Raw genomic sequence first — 17,740 nt, forward strand, 5'->3', positions numbered from 1 at the left:
CCTTGTGACATCACGTCATGTTTTTGGAAGCCACATTGTTAGTTCACTACCTACAGTAAAATTTCATATCTTACTATGTTAGTTAAGATAGTTTGACTCATATTCTATTCCTTCAAGTGGAAACTTGTTGAGGTTTGTATTAGACTGGAATGGTGAAAGAGTTTGAACAAACATAAGAAAATAGAAATAATAATTTTTTTATAGTAAAATGGAAGTTTATTAAAACTGAGAAAAAGGAATCCCAATCTTTTGGTTGGATTCCTCTTTCCCTATTTTTTAGACTCGCTAATCTCCCAATTGATTATGCTAATCCTTTTCTAATTTTTATATGTGTGAAACAAGCACAATTTTTATTGATAGTGTATCTTAAACGGTAAGTTGGATATACTTTCTCGACAGACAAACACGGCCTTAGAGACCAAATTAACACTAGACCCTCAAGTCTTCTTTCTCCTAATAAGAGAGTGAGATTGAGTTTTAGATGGGGTTTGATGAGTCATTGTATAAAGGCCATATCCCAACTTCTCCTAAGACCTAAAAAAGGAACAAGGTTTCAAGACCTAATTAGAAGGCAAGAATGATGAATATGAGGTTGGTTGGTCTATCTTGAACTTGACTTTGAATTATTTCTCTTTAGTAGATTTGTACAATTATCAAACAAATAATCAGTATGAAAATGATCTGGGTCAAGATTTACCATTACTAGATCAAGAAAAAAATTAATCCAAAACATGTAAGATGATTTTTATTTGAATTGTGATTTTCTGACTCCTCCCTCTGACATACTCCCACATACTCGCTTGATGTGGCATGTGCTAGAACCATAGATTTTTTTCATCAGGATACACAACTACACATCCCCATAAATATATACAGTTGTATATCTTGAAAAAAATATTCATGGTTCTAACACATGCTATGTTAAGAGAGTATGGGGGAGATTAAAAAAACCATGGTTTCTTTTACAGTCGTGATAATATGATGCCCCCTACATTCCCATCACATAATCGTAGATCATTTGATTTTCTTTATCGGGAGTGTCAGAAAAGCATTACTCTTATTTTTAATTAAGACCAAACAGGTCCAAAATCTCCTTCCTTTACTCTAGTCTTACAAATTGCTTATTAGTTATTACTAATTACTCGGTGTGCCTATATTTTTCCAACTATTCCATTAATGGTAGTTTGAACTATTTTCCATGTTTGAACATAAATGGCATTGATATGGATTATTTTTATAGTTGTTAAAATTATATAATTGTTTATTTTTATTTTTCTACTACATTTAGATATGGATTCTAATGAAAGCAAACGAGTGTGTTGGCCTGATAAGAGGTTAGAAAAAAATTTATCGATCTATGTATTGAAGAAATTAACCGTGAAGGAAGATCTGAGGGGACTCTAAAATCCCAGTCATGGAATAGAATTATAGTTGAAATGAACAAGAAATTTTTAATTACTTTTAAGAAAAAGCAACTAAAAAATCAATGAGATTATTAAAAGAAACAATATGGAATTTGGATGTGGCTTATAACTTGCACGGGTCATGGATACAATGCAAAAATAAATACCATTCATTGGACTGATGAAAGATGGGATGACTACTTGAAGGCATGTCTGAACCTATACTTTTACTATATATTTATAAATCTTGAGAATATTATAAGTGAACTCACTTTTAATATGATTCTAATGTGTCTCAAAAATACCCGAAAGCAAAAAAATTTCGTCATAAGCTATTGTTGTTTGCACATGAGTTATGTACATTATTTGAATGCACAATGGGCACAGGAGATATTGTATGGGATCCATAGAGAAAAGGGTTGCTCGTGGATGTATCATCTCAAGTTGGAGAGGATCTACAAAATTTTGATGAGTTTGAATCATAAAATTTGGATGATGAATCTTTAGGACAGAGTGTTCCCAATGTATCAACTCCTTCAGAAAACGTAGATACTTTATCGTCAAAAAAACGTCTTAAAAAAAATGATCAAGACAATTTTCAAAATAATATTCAAACACTTATTGATATTCTTGTGAAAGATACAAACTTTAGATGTGATGCCCCGCCAAACGTTAACACAAAGCCCCATGTCAGATCTTGAGGTATAAAGTGGCACCTCAAAATTTTGGTATGGTCTTCTTTGTTTATGTTAGCATTTGAAGGCGTTCAACCTACACCTAATAAACGACATACATAATCTTGCATATATACGTACAAAATATAACGATAGCGAAAGTTTACATACATCTAATAACGTATGATAGATCATAGTACGGAAGGATAACCAAAATATAGGATTATACAAATATTCATCACTCTAACAAAAGTCTTAATGCTCAATACAACATTTATAATACTCCTAGACAAATCGACACTACTAGGGGTATAGCTCCAATACTCACCAAGTGACGAACTCTAGTTGTTTATTTGACCCACAAGATGATCCTTACTCGTGCTTTATACCTGTCTCGCTAAGCTCTGAATCTGAAACTAAAAAAATAGAGAAGGAAAGAGTGAGTAACAACGGTTACCCAGTAGGGAAGCAAACAGTTTATGCCAATAACCTCTCGTAGCATGAACGAATAAACATACTGAATCATTTTAAAATATGTAAAGTTTTTTAGAAGAAACTATGATCAACTGATATATATAGCCAGAGATGAGCAACCAAATATTTTGAAACTCACATTGCATCAATCAACAATACCCACTATAACATTTTCTTTTTATACATATCTAATTGACCAAATGGAAACATTAAACATGCATTTCATTTTATATATCAAAATAAGGCAACAAATACATTATACACAATAGTGGAGTAGTGGAATTAGAGAGTTGGGATTCACGATTGGATCGCTCCCAGTTGGGACATGATGTTTTATAATAAAATAGTGGTTCTAGATTTTGTGGTTGGTCGCTATTTACCACACTTGTGGGATCATTTATTCGACTTAGGCTGGCCGTTTGACGTGATCGTAAGAAATGGGTCTCTTTTCGATGTGTCAGAACGTTCAACTATAATAGTTTGTTAGTAATCACTAACTAATCATCTTCGTCTATGCCTATCAGTCGTGTATGTGATTCTCAAACATACAAACCATTCGTATACGACCACCTTTACATTATAAGTTCACTAGTAAAGATAGAGAGGAATAAACCCGGATTCTAGTTATGATTCCACTCTCATACGCGTCCCATACCACGTATGAGCTTGGTGGTCCCTACCGTACATCCCAAGATAGTACACCACTCCGGATAATATGACGCACTATCCCTTCAAGTATTCACAGACTCTTTAACTACTCATAAAATAGCTACATATATATATATATATATATTATTTCCTTTGAAAATAAAAGAGAAATTAACAATACAAGGTTGAAAAGGGATATCCAATTTCCTATCATGCAACTGTGACCGCCCGGCTTAAAATAAATAATGGAACCAGTAACATTATCCTTGGATATCCGTTCAACAACATACACACAACACAATAATGTAAAATGTAGAAATCACATCTTGGGTATGACTTTGACATTTTATCATTTCATACCCTTTTTCCCTTTTCTCGATTTTTATAATTTTCAATCTCTCAAACAAAATATCTACTTTCTGATATTCATCAACTCAATATGAGTTCATTGAATATTAAATCATTTTTTCAACTATAAAATTTATTTTTATCAATAACATTAAAAAAGTACAATACTTATATCAAAACAAGGTCCGAGAGGCGCATAGGACCCAACTGACTGAAATAACTCGGTGAAATATCCTACCCACGTATAATTTATTATAAAATACAATTAAACATATCAAATATGCAATTTCTGGCATGAATTTAAAATAAATAATTGAATACTAAATTTTTAGAAACATATCACAAATTTTTGATCAAATAGTAAATGCAATTTTCACAATATACGATTACTAATAGAAATTGAGTTACGAAATCTTTGTATATATACGGCTGATTTTTTATGATACGAGGTGAAAGAGAAGATGAAACAAAAAGAAATTGGGTGGATTTTGTAGATGGCGAGGCTGAGGACCTTTTTTCCTTCTGCGGTGGAAGTCAACGACGACCCATTCATGATGGATCTAAGTTTGAAAATTTTAAAAAAAAAAATTTTAAAAATCTATTGGCTGGTTTTTGAGTTATTTAAAACGAAGATGAATAGTGAAAAATTTTAAAATTTTATTTATATAAATTTTTTAGACGAAATCGATATTTTACTTATTGTTTCGTTTGACGATAACTTAACCGTCCAGACTCCAAAAGCAACGAATAAATATTCTATTTTGTCTAATTTTCATTATGAATCTAATGGTGTGATCAATTTCTATAAATTCTATCTCTAACAAAAATTTATATTTTTAGCCCAATGGGACCCTAAAATTGACGTTATTTTCATTTTTTACGATAATTCAACTTTCTAATCTCCAAAAATGACAAGTAAGTAGTCCATGTTCAATAATTTTTCATTATGAACCCAATAGAATGATCAAATCTTAATAATTCTTTCTCTAGCAAAAGTCATTATTTTAACCTGATCCGACTCAATAATCGAGGATTTTACAACTTGCATTTGAGCTTGCTTACAGGCTAAAGTATATTTTTCAATCATTTTGAATCCAATGGTGAGGTCAGATTCCATTAAAATTTATCAGAAACATTCTAAAGTTTTACCCCTAAATTTCACTTTCAAGATTTTCTCAAAATTTTATTATTTATTTTTTCTCGAGATACGAATCGAAAACTCAGGATTTTACATTCTCTCTCTCTTAAGAAAAATTTTATCCTCCAAATGGAAATCATACCTTATGAAGCTTTGTTGTCATTCCACTAACACATGTATAATTATCTTCTATTCTTAGTCCCAAGCCAATCTCATTTATAACTCGTAACCTTATGTCACCTGTATTGCATCACCCGAACACATTCATTTATTAATCACTCTAATTTAAACGTATACTCCAATTAATCCATTATTTGTATAACCCTAAAACAACAATCAATTCACATTATATCCCCCCCACTAATATCTATCAACAATAATCCTTTCACATCTTCTCTATTCTTTATCTTTACTTCTCTTACCAATTACACCATCTATTATGTTTTACACATACTTGTCATGACTATTACTCCTCAATACATAGATTTACCACAAACATATCAATATTAGTTGCTCACAATTTAATACTTTTTAATAAAATAATACACAACATCCACACTTAATATATCTCTATTACAATACAAATATTTACAAACATTATATTCACAAATCGCATTAAAATCTTCGTTCCCAATACACTATTATCTTCATATTCAATTCAATATTTCATATCTACTCTACCTTACCGTGCCTATATCATCAACATTCTTTGCCCTATACTACCTCAATAACTTTTTATCAATCATAGTTTCCCTGTGGTGTAGATAATTTCATTACTCAGCTCGTGTTAGTGGTTTCTAGCTCTAGCAAGTATGCAAAATCTAAGCAGAATTATATGATGTAGAGGAATCAGTATTGAATAGAATTCCACGTTCTAACATTATAATTAGAAAATATACCTTCCAAAATTTCGTCAGAAATAGGTACTTTCTCCTGGGTCACCAATCTTGCTCGCGACTGTGATAGAGGAACTCTCTTCTGATATGTCCTACCTGATCACACGCGTAACATGTCAATGATCTTGTCTTCGTAGATTTATGTGGAGTAGACAGTTGGTAAACTAGAACCTGCATGCTCTGAACCTACCTTATTGGTTCCTTTAGCACTATTGACATCATTAGAGCTCCACTGCTCTATAACTCAGTGATGGGGGCTCTACAACTCGATAGTGAAAGAGTTCTATATTATGGATACACTGATTCGAAGGAGATTGGCCTCCAATACATCGGCCTCTTGGCTAGATCTGATTTGGGAGGAAAAAAAGTCTAATGTGGTGCCCCGTCAAACGCTAACACAAATCCCCATATCAGATCTAGAGGTACTAGGTGGCACCGATAAATTTCAGCATGATCTCCTCTGTTTATGTTAGCATTTCAAGGCGTTCAACCTGCACCTGATAAACGACATACATTCCTGTATATATACATACAAAAATATAATACTAGCGAAAGCTTATATACATCTAATAACGTATGAAAGATCAGAGTATGAAAGAATAATTTTATATACGGGATTATACAACAATTTCTCACTTTAACAAAAGTCCTATCACTCAGAACAAAATCTATGATACTCTTAGACAAATCGACAACACTAGGGGATATAACCCCAATACTCACCATGTGACGAATTCTGGTTGTCTATCTGACCCACCATATAATCCTCACTCGTGTTCTATACCTACCTCGCCAAGCTCTGAATCTGAGACTAAAAAATAGAGAAGAAAAGGGTGAGTAATAATGGTTACCTGGTAACGAAGAAAATAATTTTTACTAATAACCTCTCCTAAGATGAACGAATAAACTTACTGAATCATTTTAAAATATGCAAAGTTTTAAAGAAGAAATTATGATTAATTGGTACATATAGCCAGGGATGAACAACTAAACATTTTAAAACTCATATTACATCAATCATCATTACTTCCTATAACATTATCTTTTTATACAAATCTTATTGATCAAATGGAAACATTAAACATGGATTTCATTTTATATATCAAAATAAATAACAGATATATAATACGCAATGGTAGAGTATTTGAATTAGATAGTTGGGATTCACGACTGGATCGCTCCCAGTCGGGACATGATGTTACAACTCTTCTCTGACTTTTAGTTCTTTATTTTGTGGCCGGTCGTTGCATTTACCACATTTGGTTAACCATTTATCCAGCTCATGCTGGCCGTTTGATGTGACCGTAAGCAATGGGTCTCTTTTTTATGTGTCAGAATGTTCGACTACTATAGATTGTTAGTGATCACTGACTAATCATCTTCGTCTATGCCTATCAGGCGTATATGTGATTCCCAAATATACAAACCATTCGTATACGACTACCTTTACATTACAAGTTCATTGGTTAAGATAGAAAGGAATATCCCAGATTCCAGTTGTGACTCCACTCCCATACCCGTCCCATACCAAGTATGAGCTTGGTGGTCCCTACCGTACATCCCAAGATAGTACACCACTCCAGATGATATGATGTACTATCCTTTTAGGCATTCATAGACTCTTTAACAGTTCACAAAATAGCTGCATATATATATATATTATTTTCATTTGAAAACAAAAGAGAAATTAACAATACAAGATTGAGAATGGATATCCAGTTTTCTACCATGCAAGTGTGGCCAATCGACCTAAAATAAATAACAGAATGGAAAAGTAAACAGCGCCTTGCGCTAACAGAAAGTAAATAAACATGCAACCAGTAACATTATCCTTAGATATCTGTTCATCAACCTACACACAACACAACAACGTAAAATGCAGACATTACCCGTCGAGTGTGACTATGACATTTTATTGTTTCATACATTTTTTTCCTTTTTTTAATTTTTATAGTTTTTAATCTCTTCAATAAAATATCCATTTTTTGATATTCATCAACTCAATATGAGTTCATTGAATATTAAATCACATTTTCCAACTAAAGAATTTATTTTTATCAATAATATTGAAAAAGAATACAAATTTTATATCAAAACGGGGTCCGAGCAGTGCACAAGACCCAATTGATAGAAATAACCCGTTAAAATACCCTACCCACGTATAATTTGTTAAAAAATACAATTAAACATATCAAACATGCAATTTCTGACGTGAATTTTTAAATAACAAAAGAATTCTATATTTTGGAAATACATCAAAATTTTTCCGATAAAATTTTAACTGCAATTTTCACAATTTACGATTACTAATAGAAATTGAAAGTTCCTTACTATCTCTATGTGAATGAATTGAAACATGTGTGCGGAAATCAAGGTAAATGGTGCAGAAATTGAGGTAACTCAATACTTCAAGACGGTTGATTTTCGAAACCGGCCCAGTGGTATCGAAGATCTCGATGTCGTCGTCCTTTCTCCCTTCTACGGTAGAGGACGGTTTGACCCCGAAATGGATGAAATTCGCGGTCGAAGTTTCGAAATTCTCGTATATACGTACGACTGATTTTTGACGATACGGGGTGAAAAAGATGAGAAAACTGAAGGAATTTGGGTGGATTTTGTAGATGTCGAGGCTGCGGACGTTTCTCTCTTTTGCGTCGGTTGTCGACAAAGAGCCGTTTGCAAGAGATCTGAGGTGGAAGATCAAAGAAAAAATGATTTTTTTTTAAATAGGTTGGCTGTTGGATGGGTTAGAGAAGACGAAGTAATAAAAAAAATTTAAATTTTATTTATATAAAATTTGGGACGAAATCAGTATTTCGTCAATTATTTCGATAAATGATAACTTGACCGTTGGGACTCCAAAACTAACAAATGGATACTCTATTTCGCCTAATTTTTCATTCTGAATCTAATGGTGTGGTCAATTTTTATAAATTCTATCTTTAATAAAAATTTACATTTTTTGCCTGAGATGACCCCTAAACTTGACGTCGTTTTCATTTTTGACGATAATTCGACTTCCTGATCTCCAAAAATGTCAAATAAATAGTTCATATTCAATAATTTTTCGTTACGAATATGATGGTATAATCAAATCTTAATAATTCTTACTCTAACAAAAAGTCAATATTTTAGCCTAGTTCGACTCTATAATCGAAGATTTTGAAACTTTTATCTTCAGACTCGCATTTGAGCGTGCTTACAGGTTAAAGTATATTTTTTGATCATTTTGAATCCAATGGTGAGGTCAGATTTCATTAAAAATTACCAGAACTAAATCCTACAATTTTACCCTAAGTCTCACTTTCAAGATTTTCTCAAAATTTCAACTATTTATTTTCCTCGAGATACGAATCAGAAATTCAGGATTTTACATTATCCCCCCTTAATAAAATTTTCGTCCTCGAAATTAAAATCATACTTTATCAAGCTTTATCGTGATTTCACTAACACGACATGTATAATAAACAACACTTATTTTCGATTACCATCTATTTTTAGTTCCAAGCCAATCTCATTTATAACTCGTAGACTTATGTCTCCCATACTCCATCAACCCAACACATTCATTAATTAATCACTCTAATTCAAACTCATACTCCAACTATCCATTATTTGTATAACCCTAAGAAACAATCAATTTACCTTGTATCACTTCCCCACCAATGTCTATCAACAACAATCCTTTCACATCTTCTCTATTCTTTATCTTTATTTCTCTCATCAATTACACCATCTAGTATGTTTTACTCATACTTGCTATGAATATTAGTCTTCAATGCATAGTCTTACCACAAACACACTACTATCTTTATATTCAATTCGGTATTACATTTTCGACTTATTGTGATATTTCCTCAAAACCTCTGTCATAACCTTTATAATTTAAAATCTTACTCGATGGAATAAGTCCTACATCTATTTTCTCACAATTCCATTAAGTCACTATTAATGCAACATTGTCACAAGATTATTCTTTCTTACATTTTACATCGACCCACCTCCTAATTTATACTCTACTAAATCTCTTTTCTTTTACATACCACATGCTCTTTCAAAATTATACGATATATTTTTCAAATTTCATCAGTTTCTCAACTCAACCATATATAATATTAGTTAGTACCCATACCTTTACTTGCTATATAGTCACATTACTAGTCTTATAAATCGCACTTGCCTTTTCACATTTTACAATCATCCTTACACCTAAAACATACCTATCAATTATCAAAACACAGTCTAGTTGATTCACGGTTAGCTTTTTTTTTATTTTTTTATAAGCTTGTACTTTTTCATTCTAGTTCCGAATTAGTTTCATCCCTTCACCCCCTTACTATTAGTTGAGTAGTTTCTACTCCATCCACTTCTAGAAGCTTCGTAGTTCCAAATTATAATAAATATCAAATCGCTAAAAGAAGGGTGAAGTTAAAGATGAGGATGGGATGATAGCATAGAAAATGAAAAGCGGTAGGACAAATGTTGGTTGTTTAGTCCGCTCCAAATATTATACTAGAATAATGAATAGTGAGAAAAACGGCTCTAGCAAGTATGCAAAATTTCAGTAGAATTATATGATCTAGAAGAACTAGTATTGAATAGAACTCCAATTTCTAACATTATAGTTAAAAATCATACCTTCCAAAACTTCGTCGAAGATAGGTATTTTCTACTGGGTCATAACCCTTACTCGCACCTGTGAAAGAAGACACTCTCTCTTGATATGTCCCACCTGATCACACGCGTAATATGTCAACGATCTTGTCTTCGTAGATTTCTCTAGAGTAGGCAGTTGGTAAACTGGAGCCTGTATGCTCTGAACCTGTCTGATTGGTTCCTTTGGCCCTATTGGCATAATTGGAACTCCAACTGCTCTATAACTCAGCGATTGGGGAATTCTACAACTTGATAGTGGAGGAGTTCTATATTGTGGATACACTGATCTGGGAGAGATTGGCCTCGAATATATCGACCTCTTGTTCGAATCTGATCTGGGAAGAAAAGAAATCTAAGGTCAACTCATTTCCCCCCTGGAGATCTGTAATTCTATCTCCTCTCGTTTTATCCTTTAAGCTCGATTTATCGTATCTCTATAATTGGTAGTCTCAATCATCGACCTTTTGGCCCTTAGATAGGATTATAGTCTTCTAAAGAATCTACGGGCCTTTTGCAGATCTAGCAAGATAAGCTCGAGCACATATCATGACAACGTAGCAAACATCATACTATAGTCTATAATCGATAAATTACCCTGTACTAATCTCAAAAACTCCTAGCGCTTGATTTCTCGAGCAGTCTCTCATATAAATCTATCAACAAAAATCCTATCGAAGTCTACCTACTCAAATGATCCATCTTCCAATACATTCCTCTCAAAACGTTAATAATGACTGGCATTCCCGTCTAACTGGAATGTAGTCACCATCACCCACTAGTCTCTCGGGCACTACATAGCACTCAAAATCTCTTAAGTCTTCAAAACTCACTCATTGACTTCAACTAGATCAGAAAAACTCCCAAATCTCGGTGGACATAATCGTTGTAAATTTTACAATCACATCCCTGGATTTACATGTCCTTTGGGCTGGAGAATTCTCTCACTCTTCAAAGGCACGACCTGTCGTAGTGATTTCTAAGGTGGAATAGTATTTGCCTCTTGCAAAGAGGTCCAATACTCCCTCATTTTTTGGTTTTAGTGGTGCACCTTGCAATGATGGTAAGTCTTATACCATTTCTCGTTTCCAATAGCTAATCTTGTCTGTTCGGGGTGGCACGAATACATTATCAACTTTATTAAAATTTGATGGCTTTATTGTTCTCTGAATTGGTTTGCCTAGCATCTTTTTGAGCCACACATCCTTAATCGGTTGACGTCGACCCGAACATTGCTCTCTTTTATATTCCAATTTATTACATTCATAACATACCACAACTCTTTCTTTGGACTGATTTAGTAGTATATGTTGTTGTTTCTTATAAATTTATTATATCCATTGAGTAGGTATGTTTATAATCTCACTCCTCATGTATGGTATTTTTCCTATGAATTTGTTAGTTTCGTAATTGATTGTCTCTTATTAGATACTTCTTGCCTTTCTCTCATTTGGTTTCGAAGTAGTAGTGGTTGTATTATTCATATTTTCTCTTTGAACTTGACATAAGACTTAATCATCTGTCTCATCAATAACATTAACTGTACTATCGGGTCAGTAGTCTGATCCAGAATCTACATTGTCTCTGTTGCGTTTCGGCCTTTGCCTCATCAGCTACTCTTACTTGTGTTTATCCGTAATAAGGCACTTATGAGAATAAGGCCAAAATCCCTTCTATGTAACTATGAATCGTTATCGTAGCCTGAAACTTAGTAATGGACTCCATTTCCATTACTAACAGAACAAACCTAGAATCTTATCCTAGGCTTACTAGACTCTATAAACTTCTAGACATGGAAGAACTCGTAATTCCAATACGGAACTACTACTTAGTTCAGATAACGAATTCTTAATAACACTATATGATTATCGCTCTAATATCTATGGTACCTGCTAACTCCTATAAACATAGCAGATCTGTATCCCATACGGATCTAATGCTATGCTCTGATACCATCTGTGGCACCTATAAAACGCTAACACAAATCCCCATGTCAGATCTAGAGGTTCTAGGTGGCACCTCAAAATTTCAGCATGATCTCCTCTATTTATGTTAGCATTTCAAGGTGTTCAACCTACACCTGATAAACGACATACATTTCTGTATATATACATACAAAAATATAATACTAGTGGAAGCATATATACATCTAATAACGTACGAAAAATCAAAGTGTGAAAGAATAATTTTATATATGGGATTATATAACAATTTCTCACTCTAACAAAAGTCTTATCACTTAGAACAAAATCTACGATACTCTTAGACAAATCGACAACACTAGGGGGTATAACCCCAATACTCACCAGGTGACAAAAACTAGTTGTCTATCTGACCTATCAGATGATCCTCACTAATGTTCAATACCTGCCTCGCCAAGCTCTGAATCTGAGACTAAAATATGGAGAATGAAAGGGTGAGTAACAATTGTTACCCAGTATGGAAGAAAACAATTTCTGTTAATAACCTCTCCTAACATGAACGAATAAACATACTGAATCATTTTAAAATATGCAAAGTTTTAAAGAAGAAACTACGATTAATTGGTACATATAGCCAGGAATGAGCTACTAAATATTTTAAAACTCACATTACATTGATCATCATTACTTACTATAATATTATCTTTTTATACAAATCTAATTGATCAAATGGAAACATTAAACATGGATTTCATTTTATATATCAAAATAAACAACAGATACATAATACACAATGGTGGAGTATTGGAATTAGATAATTGGGATTCACGACTAGATCACTCCTAGTCGGGACATGATGTTACAATTCTTCTCTAGCTTTTATTCCTGATTTTGTGGTCGGTCGCTGCATTTACCACGTTTGGTTGATCATTTATCCAGCCCAGACTGGCCGTTTGATGTGACCGTAAGCAATGGGTCTCTTTTTGATGTGTCAGAACGTTCGACTACTATAGATTGTTAATAATCAGTGACTAATCATCTTCGTCTATGCTTATCAGGCGTACATGTGATTCCCAAATATACAAGTCATTCGTATACGACCACCTTTACATTACAAGTTCACAGGTAAAGATAAAGAGGAATATCCCGGATTCCAGTTGTTACTCCGCTCTCATACGCGTCCCATATCACGTATGAGCTTGGTGGTCCCTACCGTACATCCCAGGATAATATACCACTCCGGAGGATATGACGCACTATCCCTACAGGCATTCACAGACTCTTAAACAACTCACAAAATAGCTACATATATATATATATATATATATATATATATATATATTACTTTCATTTTAAAAAAAAAAGAAATTAACAATACAAGGTTGAGAATGGATATCCAGTTTTCTACAATGCAAGTGTAGCCAATCGACCTAAAATAAATAACAAAATAGAAAAGTAAACAGCGCCTCGCGCTAACAAAAAGTTGATAAACATGCAACCAGTAACATTATCCCTGGATATCTGTTCACCAACCTACACAATACATAACAATGTAAAATGCAGACATCACCCCTCGGGTTTGACTTTGACATTTTACCGTTTCGTACATTTTTTCCCTTTTTTCAAGTTTTACAATTTTTAATCTCTTTAATAAAATATCTATTTTCTGATATTCATCAACTCAATATGACTTCATTGAATATTAAATCACATTTTCCAACTAAAGAATTTATTTTTATCAATAATATTGAAAAAGAATACAAATTTTATATCAAAACGAGGTTCGAGTAGTGTACAAGACCCAATTGATGGAAATAACCCGTTAAAATACCCTACCCACGTATAATTTGTTAAAAATACAATTAAACATATCAAAGATGTAATTTCTGGCGTGAATTTTTAAATAACAAAAGAATTCTATATTTTGAAAATCCATCAAAAAATTTTCGATAAAATCCTAAATGTAATTTTCACAATTTACGATTACTAATAGAAATTGAAAGTTCCTTACTATCTCTATGCGAAGGAATTGAAACACGTGCACAGAAATCAAGGTGAATGGCATGAAAATCGAGACAACTCGTACTTCTAGAGGGTTGATTTTTGAAACCGGCCGGGTGGTTTCGAAGATCTCGATGTCATCGTCCTTTCTCCCTTCTACAACGGATGGCGGTTTGACCCCGAAATGGATTAAATTCAAGGTCGAAGTTTCAAAATCGCCATATATACATACGATTGATTTTTGACGATAAAGGGTGAAAAAAATGAGAAAACTGAAGGAATTTAGGTGGATTTTGTAGATGTCGAGGTTGCGGACGTTTCTCTCTTCTATGTCGGTCGTCGACGGTGAGCCGTTTGCGAGAGATCTGAGGTGGAAGATCGAAGAAAAAATGATTTTTTTTAAATAGGTTGACTGTTGGACGGGTTGGAGAAGACGAAGTAATAAAAACAATTTTAATTTTATTTATATAAAATTGGGATGAAATCGGTATGGATGATAACTTAACCGTTCGAACTCCAAAACTGACAAATTGATACTCTATTTCTCTTAATTTTTCGTTCCGGATCTGGTCAATTTCTACAAATTCTATCTTTAACAAAAATTTACATTTTTGGCCTGAGGTGACCCCTAAACTTGACGTTGTTTTCATTTTTGACGATAATTTGACTTCTTAATCTCCAAAAATGACAAATAAATAGTTTATATTTAATAATTTTTCGTTACGAATCTAATGGTATAATCAAATCTTAATAATTTTTACTCTAACAAAAAGTCATTATTTTAGCCTAGTCCAACTCGGTAATCGAGGATTTGATAACTTTTATGTTCGGACTCGTATTTGAGCGTGCTTATAGGCTAAAGTATGTTTTTTGATCATTTTGAATGAAATGGTTAGGTCAGATTTCATTAAAAATGATCAGAACTAAATCATACAGTTTTACCTAAGTCCCACTTTCAAGATTTTCTCAAAATTTCAACTATTTATTTCCTCGAGATACGAATAATAAATTTAGGATTTTACATCTAAGGTCGACTAATTTACCCCCTAGAGGTCTGTAACTCCATCTCCCCTCATTCTACCCTCTAAGCTCGACTCATCGTATCTCTGTAATTAGTAGTCTTAATCATCGACCTCTTGGCCCTTACGTTGGGTTCTAGTCCTCTAAAGAATCAACGGGCCTTCTATAGATATGTCAAAATAAGCTTGGGTGTATATCGTGACAACCTAGTGAACATCATATCATAGTCTGTAATCGATATATTACACTGCACTAATCTCAAAAACTCCTAGTACTTTATTTTTCGAGTAGTCTCGGATATAAATCTATCAACAAACATTTTTATGAAGTTTACCCTTTCAAATGATCCATCTCCCAATACATTCTTCTTAAAATGTTACTAATGACTAGTATCCCCGTCCAACTGGAAAGTAGTCACCGTCACCCACTGATCTCTCAGGCACTACATGGCACTCAAAATCTTTCAAGTCTTTAAAACCCACTCATTGATCTCAACCGGATCGAAAAAACACCTAAATCTTAGTGGACGTAATTGTTGAAAATTCTACAATCACATCCCTGAATTTACCTGTCCTTTGGGCTGGGGAATTCTCTCATTCTTCGAAGGCATAACCTGTGGAAGTGGTCTCGGAGGTGGAATAGTATTTGCCTCTTACAAAGAAGTCCAACGCACCTTCATTTCTTAGATTTAGTAGCGCACCTTAACAGTGTGGTAAGTCTTGTACCATTTCTTGCTTCCGATAGTTAGTCTTGTCTGTTGGGGGTAGCACAAGTACGTTATCAACTTTATTAAAATCTGGTATCCTTATTGTTCCCTGAATCGGTTTGTCTAACATTTTTCTGAGCCACACATCTTTAATCGGTTGACATCGACCTAAACATTGCTCTCCTTTATGTTTTGATTTGCCACATTCATAACATACCATAACTCTTTCTTTCGACTGATTTAGTAGTATATGTTGTTGTTTCTTATAAAATTATTCCATCCATTGAGTTGGTATGTCTATAAGCTCACTCCTCATGTATGGTTATTTTTCCTAGGAATTTGCTGGTTTCATCATTGTTTGTCTCTTATTAGATACTAATTACTTTTCTTCCATTTGGCTTCGAAGTGGTAGTGGTTGTATTATTCATATTTCCTCTCTGGACTTGACATGAAACTCAACCATCTGTCCCATAAATAACATTAACTGTGTTATCAGGTTATGGTTTGATCCAGAACCTGTCTTGTCTCTGTTGCGTTTCAACCTTTGCCTCGTCCACTCCTCTCGCTTGTGTTTATTCATAATAAGGCATTTATCAAAATAAGGCCAAAATCGCTCTTACGTAACTATGAATTGCTATCGTAACCTAGAATATAGTAATGGACTCCATTTCCATTACTAATAGAACAAATCGAGAATTCTATCCTATGCTTACTAAGTTTTATAGATTTCTAGACACGGAAGAACTCATAATTCCAATACGAAACAACTAATGATCTCGGATACCGAATTCCTAGTGACACTCTATGATTATCATTCTAATATTGTGGTATCAGCCAATTCCAATAAACATAGCAGATCTGTATCCCATACGAATCTAATACTATGCTTTGATACCATCTGTAGTGCCCTGCCAAACGTTAACACAAATCCCTATGTCAAATCTCGAGGCACAAGGTGGCACCTCAAAATTTCAGTATAGTCTCCTCTGTTTATGTTAGCATTCCAATGCGTTCAACCTACACCTAATAAACGACATACATAATTTTGCATATATACATACAAAATATAACGATAACGAAAGTCTACATACATCTAATAACGTACGATAGATCAGAGGACGGAAGGATAACCAAAATATAGGATTATACAAATATTCATCACTCTAACAAAAGTTTACATTTTTTGGCCCAATGGGACCCTAAAATTGACGTTGTTTTCGTTTTTTTATAATAATTTGACTTTCTAATCTTCAAAAATGACAAGTAAGTAATCCATGTTCAATAATTTTTTGTTATGAACCCAATGGTATAATCTAATCTTATAAATCTTTCTCTAGAAAAAAAGTCATTATTTTAGCCTGATCCGACTCGGTAATTAAGGATTTTGCAACTTTTATGTTCAGACTCGCATTTGAGCATGCTTACAGGCTAAAGTATATTTTTCGATCATTTTGAATCCAATAGTAAGATCAAATTTCATTAAAAATTATCAGAAATATTCTAAAGTTTTACTCTTAAGTCCTACTTTTAGGATTTTCTCAAAATTTCATTATTTATTTTTCCTCGAGATACGATTAAAATATTTTAGATTTTGCACTGGATTGTCGATACAAGACTGTATGAAATCTTTAAATGAAATGACGATAGTGGAGAAAGGAAGACACCTATATAATATTGCGCTTAATGCATTTGCTAAGGGAAAAGAGTATAAGATAATTTGGATGGAATTGGTAGATCCAACACTATTGTTGTCTTGACTTAATGCTATTAACTTATCATAGGCTTTCATATATGATATTTTAATGGTAGTTTTGTGAATTTTTTTTATCTTTGATAGAATATTTTATTTGTTTCGTT

Source organism: Akebia trifoliata, chromosome 11 (assembly GCF_017979445.1).
Source record: "Akebia trifoliata isolate Shusen 1 chromosome 11, ASM1797944v1, whole genome shotgun sequence".
Taxonomy (NCBI): Eukaryota; Viridiplantae; Streptophyta; class Magnoliopsida; order Ranunculales; family Lardizabalaceae; genus Akebia; species Akebia trifoliata.